Here is a 10,624-nt window from a genome sequence, read left to right as displayed (position 1 = left end):
GCTAAGTCTCTCAAGTTCCGCATATGAGAAAACATGTGATACCTGTCTTTTTCTGACTGATATGTTCCATGTAGCATAATATCTTCCAGTTCCATCCACACTGCTGCCAATGGCAGGATTTCATTCTTTCTCATTGCCGAGTAGTATTCCATTGGATACATAAACCACATCTTCTTGATCCGTTCGTCAGTTGATGGACATTGGGGTTCTTTTCATAATTTGGTTATTGTTGATAGCGCTGCAAAGAGAAAATAAGTTACAAACATAGAGGGAGGCAAACCATAAGAGACTCTTAAATACAGAGAACAAACCTGAGGGCTCATGGGGGGCATGGGAAAAGTGGGTGATGGGCATTGAGGAGGGCACTTGCTGGGAGGAGCACTGGGTGTTATATGTAAGTGATGACTCATGGGAATTTACTCCCATAGCCAAGACTACAGTGTATATACTGCATGTTAGCTAACTTGACAATAATTTATTTATTTTTTTGCCATCAATAAGAAATTTACTTGCTTTTAAAAAAAATCCAAATGCTGTTGTGGAGAAAAATTTAACAGGTTTATTTATTGTTGTTACAAAGTTGAATTGCTGAAACAAGTTCACCGAAACATTTTGACTTGCATAAATGCTTTATGTCCCCACATTTATATTAAAAATTCATACACAAATGAAAATGCAAAAACTGCCAATACCTGATTTCTGTCCCCTATTTTTCCATTTGGAATCATATGTTTAGGTACCTTTTGACCCCACAGGAAAAAATATCTAAGGGTCAGAGCTACCAATAACAGGAGGAAGAGAAAAACAACTTCTTTTAAGAATGAAATGTTTTCCATCAGAATGGTTCTTGAGCATGTTCTCCACGTATGCGCACTAGCTGGATGTCTTTTGGCATAATTGTTACACGTTTGGCATGGATGTCACTCAGGTTGGTGTCTTCAAAGAGGCCCACCAGATAGGCCTCGCTTGCCTCCTGCAAAGCTCCGATAGCCGTGCTCTTGTAGCACAGATATGTTGTTTTTTTAAAAAATGTTTATTTATTTATGAGAGAGAGAGAGAGAGAATGCGAGTGGGGGAGGAGCAGAGAGAGGGAGACACAGAATCCGAAGCAGGCTCCAGGTTCTGAGTTGTCAACGTAGAGCCGGATGCGGGGCTTGCGGGGCTTGAACTCACAAGCCGCAAGATCATGACCCGGGCTGAAGTCAGATGCTTAAGTGACTGAACCACCCAGGCGCCGAGATATATTTTGAAGGACTGAACAATTTCTTATACCACACACTGGAAAGGAATTTTGGGGGCCAGAAGTTCAGTGGACTTCTGATAACTTCTAATTTCTCCCATGCCACGTACCTCAACTGTGAGGATGAGGTTTCTTCGCTTCTCTAGTAGAGGGCGCAGTCTTGGTAGAGGGTTTTGTAGCCAGTTGCTTCCTCGGTGCTTTACCACCGATCCATTTGCTGGCAATCTGCTTTGTCCAAGCCATGGTCCTGAGACCCCCTTACGCCCCTCTTCCTCAAGTGGAGCTTGGCGAGCTAGAGGCCGAGCTGCCGTTAGCTAGCGATGGCCACTTGACAGTAAATTATTTTAAAAAAATAAATGAAAGATGGGCAGAGAAAGAATAAATTCTAGGGATAGAAAAAATAATAATAAAAAAATAAAAATAATAATTTTATTTTCTCTGTTAAAAAAAAAAAAGAACTAGAGACTTCCATTTCTTTCCGGCTTGAGTGTAACAAAGGGGTGAGCAATTCACTTTTTTTTAAAACATAGCTTCCTATTTTAGAGCTTCTGTTTTTGAGTATATACTTTTTAAGGTTTTTATTTTTCACTGATCTCTACACCCAGCAGGGCCCTTGAACCTACAACCCCAAGATCAAGAGCCACATGCTCCACGCACTGAGCAAGTCAGGTGCCTGCTTTTGAATATTTCAGTTAATAATCTCATACATACATAGAGCCCCCTGTGTTAGGTTAGATGATAGGCGGCTGTAATTCAAACATGAAAAAGTCTTGCTTTATGTTCTTAGTCACCTGTATCGCTTGATCTACACATGCTGCAAGCGTCTTTCCTGAGGAAGTGTCCAGTAAACCACATGCTGAATTGTGCAAGGAGAGCATGTGCGGTTCATCTGCCTTGTATTTGATCTCTGGCAGTATCTTCAGAAGGCTGCCGTCCAAGCTGTTGAGCTGAAGCCACAGGTCTCTTTACTTCCCTTCGTCTGGGGACACTTGACATTTTCTCACCTTTCTTGCCACCTTTCTTGAGGTTCTCTGTAAACCTCACAGAGAACGTATAAGAAGGAGGTTGAGAGTGTCAGGCAGAAGGAACCGAGAGGCACTCAGCAGCCCCCCGGGTCTCCTCAGCTGCTGGGGCTCCCCGACCTCAGTGCGGTGTGGCATGGCGTGTGGGGTGCTCAGCCCTTACCATCCCCCTTCCTCCTCCCATGGGGCTGAGAGGCAGCCTCCTTCCTGTTCTTTGAGCTTCTCTCGTGCCATCGCTCCCACCCGATGACACTTTCCTGTATTTAAATGTTAGTCGTCCTTGCTAAAGAAGCAGCAAGATCCAGTGGAAAAACACTGGGCTAGAAATATGGAGTCTTGAACTCCAGTTCTTGGCCTGATATCGTTTACTTGAACTAATAGAGGCAAGTTATCAGCCTCCCGAAAGGTCAGCTTGTACAACCACAAAATGGACCACCTGCCTCTGCCTTCTTGACCACACAAGGATCCCTCCAGGAATTGGATGAGGTCATGGCATAAAAGCACATAAAAGTGAGAAAGGCAGGACAAATGTGAGATCAGTCTTCTCAGGAGCCTCGCGCTTATATTCATGTTTCTTGGTCTGGATTGGATTGCAGGAAGCCAGGGGTGGGGACTTTGCATCTCTCTTCACACAGTAGCAATAGCAATGTTTTTATACCATGAAGAATTATTTTGTTTCACTTTTTAGAAGTTTTATTTGTCTATTTTTATTATTTATATTTTAATGAGTTAACATACAGTGCAATACTCGTTTCAGAAGTAGAATTTAGTGATTCATCACTTATATACAGCACCCAGTGCTCATCCCAACAAGTACCCTCCTTAATACCCATCACCCGTCTAGCCCATCCCCCACCCCTCCCCTCCATCGATGCTCCCTTTTTTTCCTCTGTCGTTAAGATTAAGAGCCTCTTGTGGTTTGTTTCTCTCTCTTTTGAAGAATTATTTCAAAAGAATGTCCCTGCATCCTCCAACCTGCCATCTCAGTCACCTCAAAGATCCTTCCCCTGCTCTCGCTGAGTTCCCATTTGCAATTTTCTGTAAGTTTTGACTCATGAGGACTTCTTAATACCTGCGGCCACACACTAGATTGGCTCACTGCCTGCCCGGCCCCGCAGGATGCAGAAAGCTCTAGCTGGGCAGGAGGAGGCTATGGTGGACCTAACATTTGGAAGGCGAGGAGGCAGGAGAGAGGAAAAGGGGTGCATTAGAGGGAGGAGGAGCATGCAGAGAGAAGGGCTGGCTCACCCCCATCTTGGGCTGAAGCGAAAAGGGAGGATCCCCCTTGGCCTGAAGGCTATTGAACTGCTCAGAAGTTGACTCGAAGTCCAAAGCAATTCCAAACGGGCTTTCTATCTTGGATCAAAGGTGTGGGGCCTCATCGAGACTAAAGGGCTAATCTAAGGGCTGGGAGGGGAGGCATGATGTGAAGGCTCTGAGCACCAACTTTAAGGTCAGGTGGACCTCAGTTTGAATCTTGGCTCCGTAGCTTTCTAGCTAGAAACCTTGACCTTCCTAAACCTCACTTTTTTTTTTTCATCTGAAAATATGCTGGTAGGTATCTGATGAGGAGTTTTTCATGACATTAAATGAGGAAACACATGGAAGGCACTTAGCATATTGTAAGTTCTCAGTAACTAGTAGTAATTCTTGTTACTACTAAATACAAAGGAGACCCCCCCCCAACCTCGATCCCATGAGAGTTTAAAATAGAACACAAAGGTAACCCTGGAGTGGGGTGTGTGGGTGGGGATGGGAAGGACAAATAAGGAAAGAAAGGCCACAGAGCAAGCATTTGAATCTGAGTATGGCGTTTGGGGAAGTGGAGAAAGAGGGAATTGAATCAAGGCACAGAACTTACATTATTTAGAATGGTAACACAAATGGTTCGGTTTGTCAGATGGTTTCCAGAATTGTTACAATGGCAAGTTGTTGTTAACTTTTAGTCTCCAGCACTGTGGTATGGTTGGGTGACATTTCCTAACTTTAAACTGGCTATATCAAGTAGGCAAAGGTATCTTAAACAGATTACAAAAATAACTAACTCTTACTGGAAAAGATTGATTAGACTTATTACATTTAAGAACTGCTCATAAAAAGGCACCATTAAGAGCATGAAAGACCAACTACAGACTGGGAAAAGATACTTGCAACCCAGGGTAACCCAAATTAATAGAATGTCAAGGGAGTGGGGCAGGTGGCCAAAGACTTGAACTACACAAAGAAGATATCCACATGGCCACTAAGCATATGAAAAGGAGCACACACATCAGGGAAATGCAAATTAAAACCACTCCTAGTCGTCTAAATGGGGAGAAAAAAAATGTTGGTGAAGATACGGAATAGCTGGAACTCTTGTACATTGCCAATGGGAGTGGAAATTGGTATGAACACTTTGGAAATGGATTTAGGAGTATCTACTACAGATGTACGCATGCGCTTCGTATAATCCCAAATTCCACTCCTTAGTGCACAGAATAGTCAGAGCAGTGTTGTTCACAAGAGTCCCAAACTGAAAATAGTCTGAATGTCCATTAACAACAGAATGAAGAAGGAAACTGTGATACATTTATACAAATGGAAAATTATTCAGCAGTACAAATGAAGGCCCACTCCCGTTCCTGTAACAACGTGGGTGAATCGCACAAACAAAATGCTGAGTGAAGGAAGTCCAATACAAGAGTACAATTTCATGTACACAAAGTTGAAATGTCAAAAACAGTCTATGATGATCAAGGGCAAGACAGTGGTCAACTTTAGGGGAGGGCAGATGACTGAGAGGGACAATAGGGGACTGCCGGAAAGATTTTCATGATCCTTTTCTTGATTTTATGAAAGTTGCAAAAATTTTATAAACTCATCGATTTGTTCACTTATGAATATTGTATTTTTCCACATGTATTGTATGTAGGTCAATGTAAGATAAGTTTCCTTATAAACCAAGGGGAACCTCCTCCACCCTCAACATAACCCCTGGAAGAGCAGGGCATCGCGGGGAGCTGTGAGATGTAGCACTGTGCGTGACTCTTCCAGACGATGAAGCACTCTGCAGCCTTTGTGGCAGGGGATGCATCATCCCCTCCAGGACTCTGGCCGTTGGCGGAACAGTCAGGTAGGCAATGAGGAGGCAGTTAGGCACAACTCCATGAGAAATTCTGTGAATTCATGAAATGACTTACACATCTTGAAACCAAGTGTGCTTGGGGCCTGCAGACAGCCAGGGCCCTGTGTCCTGCCAGAAAGAAGTTTCATGAAGCCGGATGGCATGCAGCAGCCTCAAGGAGGCAGCAGAGACTGCATCTGAGCCTTGCACTTGCCCAAGAGGCAGGTACACATGTGAGAGAGAAGACAAGTAAGGCATGGAGAGAGTAAGCACTCAGCTCCAGGCACCAGCTGTGAAGTGGCAAGATCTGAACCCAGCACTTGAACTCCAACAGCCTGGCTCCAGACCTTGGAAACGTAACTACTGTGCTGTGCAGCCTTGGGAAGTCTCCACAAAATTAAGGCAGGGCTGTCAGTAGACATGCTATGGGAGCCACATAGGTGTTTTTAAGTTTTCTAGTAGCCACATTTGGAAAAGAGAGAAGAGGCGAACTAATTACGTAAATGGATATGTCCAAAAAATCATCCTTTCCACATGTAGTAAATATAAAAATAATTCTTCATGAGCTCATTTTTCTAACACCAAGTCTTTGAAAGCCTGTGTGTATTTCATACCAACAGTACATCTGCACTTCAAGTGCACATGTGGCTAGTGACCCTGTTTTGGACAGCGCAGGTCTAGCGCGCTGGAGAGAAGAGAGGAGGGCTATCCAGGTGAGCGGAATGGTTAGTGCAAAGGCTCATGGATGGGAGTTCTCTGTGCACTTGGGACATCCTTCCCTGAACTGCCTGAGGCTGAGCATCCTGACAATTGCCCCCTGGAAAATTTCCTCTGCTGCCTGACACCCTGCTCCATTGATTAAAGTGATTAAAGAGAGCTGAAAGCACACATCCGGGAACTCAGGCTTTCAGACCCACAGTGAGTATAAGCCAGCATGAGCCTTGCGTGCAGCGTCAGTCCTATGCACGTGCAGCAGAACAAGCCTGGCCCCTCACCTCCTGACTTACCCTTCCCTCCCCTTCATGGTTCCTTCTCCATTGTCCTCACCTCTCCCACCCACCTCACTCTCTTCCTCACCTCTGACTTTACAACTCGAGGTGGGAGGGGGGCTGCTACACTGCCTTCTTGACCCTTCCTCTCTGACCCTCTGAACCGCACTCACATTTTGTTTCAGACCCTGATGCAGGCTCTTCACATACTTTATGAAGAGCCCTGCTTTAACCAGCAACCACAGTTAGGGCTGCCCAGTCCTGCTGGTTGTCCCCATGTACCTTTGTGTGGTCAGTTTCATGGACAATTTGTCCCCCAACCAGAGCTGTGTCTTCCGTCACTGTCAGACAGACAGCGGGCAACTTATAAATAAGGGTTGTGAGAATAAAACATTCAAGGGTTGAAAGAAGTGGAATTCCCATGCCAACGTGACTCTCAAAACAGGACAAATGAGTAACTGCACTTTATAGTCATTGCACATTTGCCAAATATTGCCCTGTTGAATCATTCCCTGAAGTCTGTCTGATTACAACATTAACTATAAATGAATTCTCCATCCGTATAGGAAACAATGATATATGGTAATGTGAGCTATGCACAAATTTAATTTGCTAGGAAACACTGGAATTCACATTTCTAGGTACTCCGGGAGGAACAGAGTGAGATGTTCATTCACAGAGAAGCACGCCCTGGTGTGTGGGCATGTCCTCAATAATGCCAAGTGTTAAGTTCAGCCACTTTCAGAGATACATGAAATGTAAATGACTAAATATCTCAAAAGGTTTGCAGTAATGTTCTATTCCCATGTCACCCTAGGAAGATTTAGTTAAAATAATTTTATTATCGGGGCACCTGGGTGGCTTAGTCGGTTAAGCGTCCGACTTTCGCTTAGGTCATGATCTCGCGTTTGTGGGTTCGGGCCCCGCGTCGGGCTCTGTGCTGACTGCCAGCTCAGAGCCTGGAGCCTGTTTCAGTCTGTGACTCCCTCTCTCTCTGACCCTCCCCTGCTCACGCTGTCTCTCTCTCTCTCTCCTAGAAATAAATAAAACATTTAAAAAAAAATAATTTTATTATCATTCCTGAATTTATTTGTCTTTGCTCTGAGGTCTTCATCAAACAATGCCAGGGAAATTCCTCCAAAATTCCTCTGATTCATGGAAACAATGGCTGTTTCTACACAGGAAACTGGTAAGTGCTAGGACCATTGCAGTGGGTGTGTTATAAACCACAGGACTGTAGCTTCAAGCTTAGGGACCTGGGTCAAGTGTCAGTTCTGCTGATGATTTGCAGGGTCACTATCTCTCTGAACAGCTTTTCTTTTCAACTGCAAAATGGAAGGAAGTAGACTTCTATTTTTAGGTGAAATAAAAAACCGGTAGAATGCACACATATTGCTGGAGGAAGCCCTAAGGAAGAAAATGAGGAAGAGAGTCTTCTTTGTCCCTGTCTAAAGGTGCATCTACTTTCATGAAGGGAATTATGGGGAGGAAATAGGAACCCCAGGAGAAGAGAGCAGAGTTGAGCACTTCCTCAGCTAACGCTACCCAATCATCACCATCTAAGCAAAGTCTTTTCTTGTTTTATTTAGTTTTGTCTTACATGTTTCCTCCTCATCTCTGGCTTCATCCCTGGCTCCCACTCGTCGTCACCCCAGATACTCATTAACATGTACTTGGATGTGTGTGTATATTGATACACTTGAAATTTTATGATGTTATATTGTCTTTGGGTTTTTTTTTTTTTAGTTTTTCTTAATTTAGGTTTTTTTAAATTTATTTTTGAGAGAGAGAGAGAGAGCGCAAGTCAGGGAGGGGCAGAGAGAGAGAGAGAGACACAGAATCCTAAGCAGGCTCCAGGTTCCTAGAGCTGTCAGCACAGAGCCTGACACAGAGCTTGAGCTTACAAACTGTGAGATCATGAGCTGAGCTGAAGTCAGACGCTTAACTGACTGAGCCACCCAGGCACCCCTGTTATACTGTCTTTGTATATATTTTAAATATGAGGGTACCTATGTGTAAAGAGCTATATGGAGAGAGAGAGAGAGAGAGAGAGAGAGAGCAAGCAGTGGATAGGGAACTCATTTTTTTTACTTCTTTTTTTCACTCAGCTCTATGTTTGTAGGAGTTCTGTGTCCTTGATTAACAGTATCCTACATTCACTCATTCATTTCTCAATGATGGACACAGAGATAAACCATAAAACACAATGGTTAGTGGTGTTCCGGAGCCAGACTGACTGGCATCATTCCCATTTACCAACAGTGGGAACTGAGCCCATTCACTCAACCTCCCACACTTCAGCTTCTCATTTCTAAAAAAGAGATAGTAGTCGTATCTACCACGTAGAGGGCTGAGAACAAATAAAGTACTGGGCACGCACAAGCTCCCAACAAGTGTTAGCTGTCATTATCATCACCTTCATGATTACTATTGCTGCACCCAGTGCTGCATGGAGACCCTGTACGCATTCCTTATTGGACCTGGGCCTGAGTTTCTCTGGGGTATAGACTCCAGAGAGGGATGGCTGGGTCATAGGGCGTAGGCGCACTTAATTTCACCAAGTACTGCCAAATTGCTGTCCAGAATGGCCACCCCGGTCCACATTCCCACCATCAGTTCCTGAGGGTTCCGGGAAAAGTTTTCTCAGCCAGTGAGAGCACAGATTTTAACAAGTCTTCTCTCCAGTTGCACTGACATCATCTGTCTGGGAGGCTTCTGTCCAAGTTGGGTGGAGAAACAGCTCTAAGACACGTAGCTGATTGGGGAGTCTGTGCTCTTCCATACTCCAGAGCTCTAAGTCCTGTAGTGATTATCAAGTGGGCTCACAACTTGGGGGACATCAGAATCACACTGGGAGGGGGAGGTTCAAAGTGCTTACCTACGGGATTCTGACCCACCTACCCTAAGAGAATATGCACCTCCCCCTCCTTAATCCCAAGTAAGAGCCACTGCTGCTGAAGGACAGATGTTTTCAACACAAAACAAAAGGTGGAGAATCAGGGAGCGGGGTGGGGAGAGAGTAAGCCCGCAGTGGCTCCCGGATGGAGCTTGTAATGTAACCTGATGGAGTAGGAGGATCCCCTTATCCAGAAAATTCTCCTATTGCCAAAGATCTCTCTACAGCCTGGATAATACAGGAAATGTCACTACTTAATTCAGTCTTCTCTGGAAGATCATGCACTATCAACATGTGACCTGGGCCCTATTGCCTATGGCCCAATACCTGTCGGTCCTAGAAGGTGTAAGCATCTAAGCAGGAGTCCCTGAGAGACTTGGATGTTTGGTAGGCAATGTATGATAGATCTTTGATAAATTTAGGAGATGTGTCTTGGCCCACAGAGGTAGTGAGTACAGCTCCAGAGGAGATTCTGAGACTCCCTTAAGAGTGTCATCTAAATCCAGCTGGCACCTACATCATCATAAAGATGCTAAGCCATATAAGATTCATAGCCAGCTGCCAGTCATCCAGGATCTGGGTCTAGAAGCCAACAACCTCCAGAATATCCCTTTTTATGAGAGGCAAGTCAGTAATGTGTTTCTCCTTTGTCTACCTCATAAGAGTTCATTAAACTTCAAAACCAGAAACCAGGTAATTCACCCACTGCCTCACTCACTGGTGAGCTATTGCTTACCCATGGTTCCTTTCATCTGGAAAGAAACCAAAAGCCTCCAATTACACTGAATCTATGGAACGTAAAGCTGGCACTTGGATGTGTGGAGGTGTGTAGCCCTCAGGGACGAGAGAAAGAGAGGAGGCTCTGCACCAGGTGATGGGCAGACAGCTTCCTGTGTTGTGAAGTCATGGCTAGTGATGCTATTTGGCTGGAGGCTCTCACGCTGGTCTCTGCAGTGTCTGCCAGCGTGTGTGGATGGCAAAGCACATTTTTGGAATCTGGAGAAGATAGGGTGACATTTAAATTGGCAGAGTAATAGGTAACTAATTTTTAAATATTCTTCATATATTTTTTATTACTTTTGACTCTAATTTTTTTTTATGGACCAATAGCTGGCATCTAGCATGCTCTCAGTAAATATTGCTGCATGAGTGATGAGTCAGTGCAGAGCAGGGCTCTTCACTCTGTTCTCCAGATCTCACTCAGGCTGAGACGATCCTCCCCTTCCCACATAATCTTTTGATGGTATAAGGCACATATTGGTTAAAATAATAAACCTATTGGAATATGATATAAAATTCCCAGCTGAAGGCTGTTCCAGCTCCAGCTGAAGAACTGGCAGGAGAGGCATGGCTGGATGGAAATGAGAGGGACTG

The 10,624-nt window shown here is 44.5% G+C and overlaps 1 pseudogene; it reads right to left on the bottom strand.

Moving 5' to 3' along the window:
- Nucleotides 1-835: 835 nt before the first annotated feature.
- Nucleotides 836-1,483, bottom strand: LOC144238111 (histone H3.3C-like; annotated as a pseudogene).
- Nucleotides 1,484-10,624: the final 9,141 nt, after the last annotated feature.

The sequence above is a fragment of the Crocuta crocuta genome, unplaced genomic scaffold (genome assembly GCF_008692635.1).
Source record: "Crocuta crocuta isolate KB4526 unplaced genomic scaffold, BGI_CrCroc_1.0 scaffold56, whole genome shotgun sequence".
In the NCBI taxonomy this organism is placed as follows: Eukaryota; Metazoa; Chordata; class Mammalia; order Carnivora; family Hyaenidae; genus Crocuta; species Crocuta crocuta.
The sequence above is the reverse complement of the archived record's forward strand: the minus strand, read 5'-3'. Positions and strand labels throughout refer to the sequence as shown.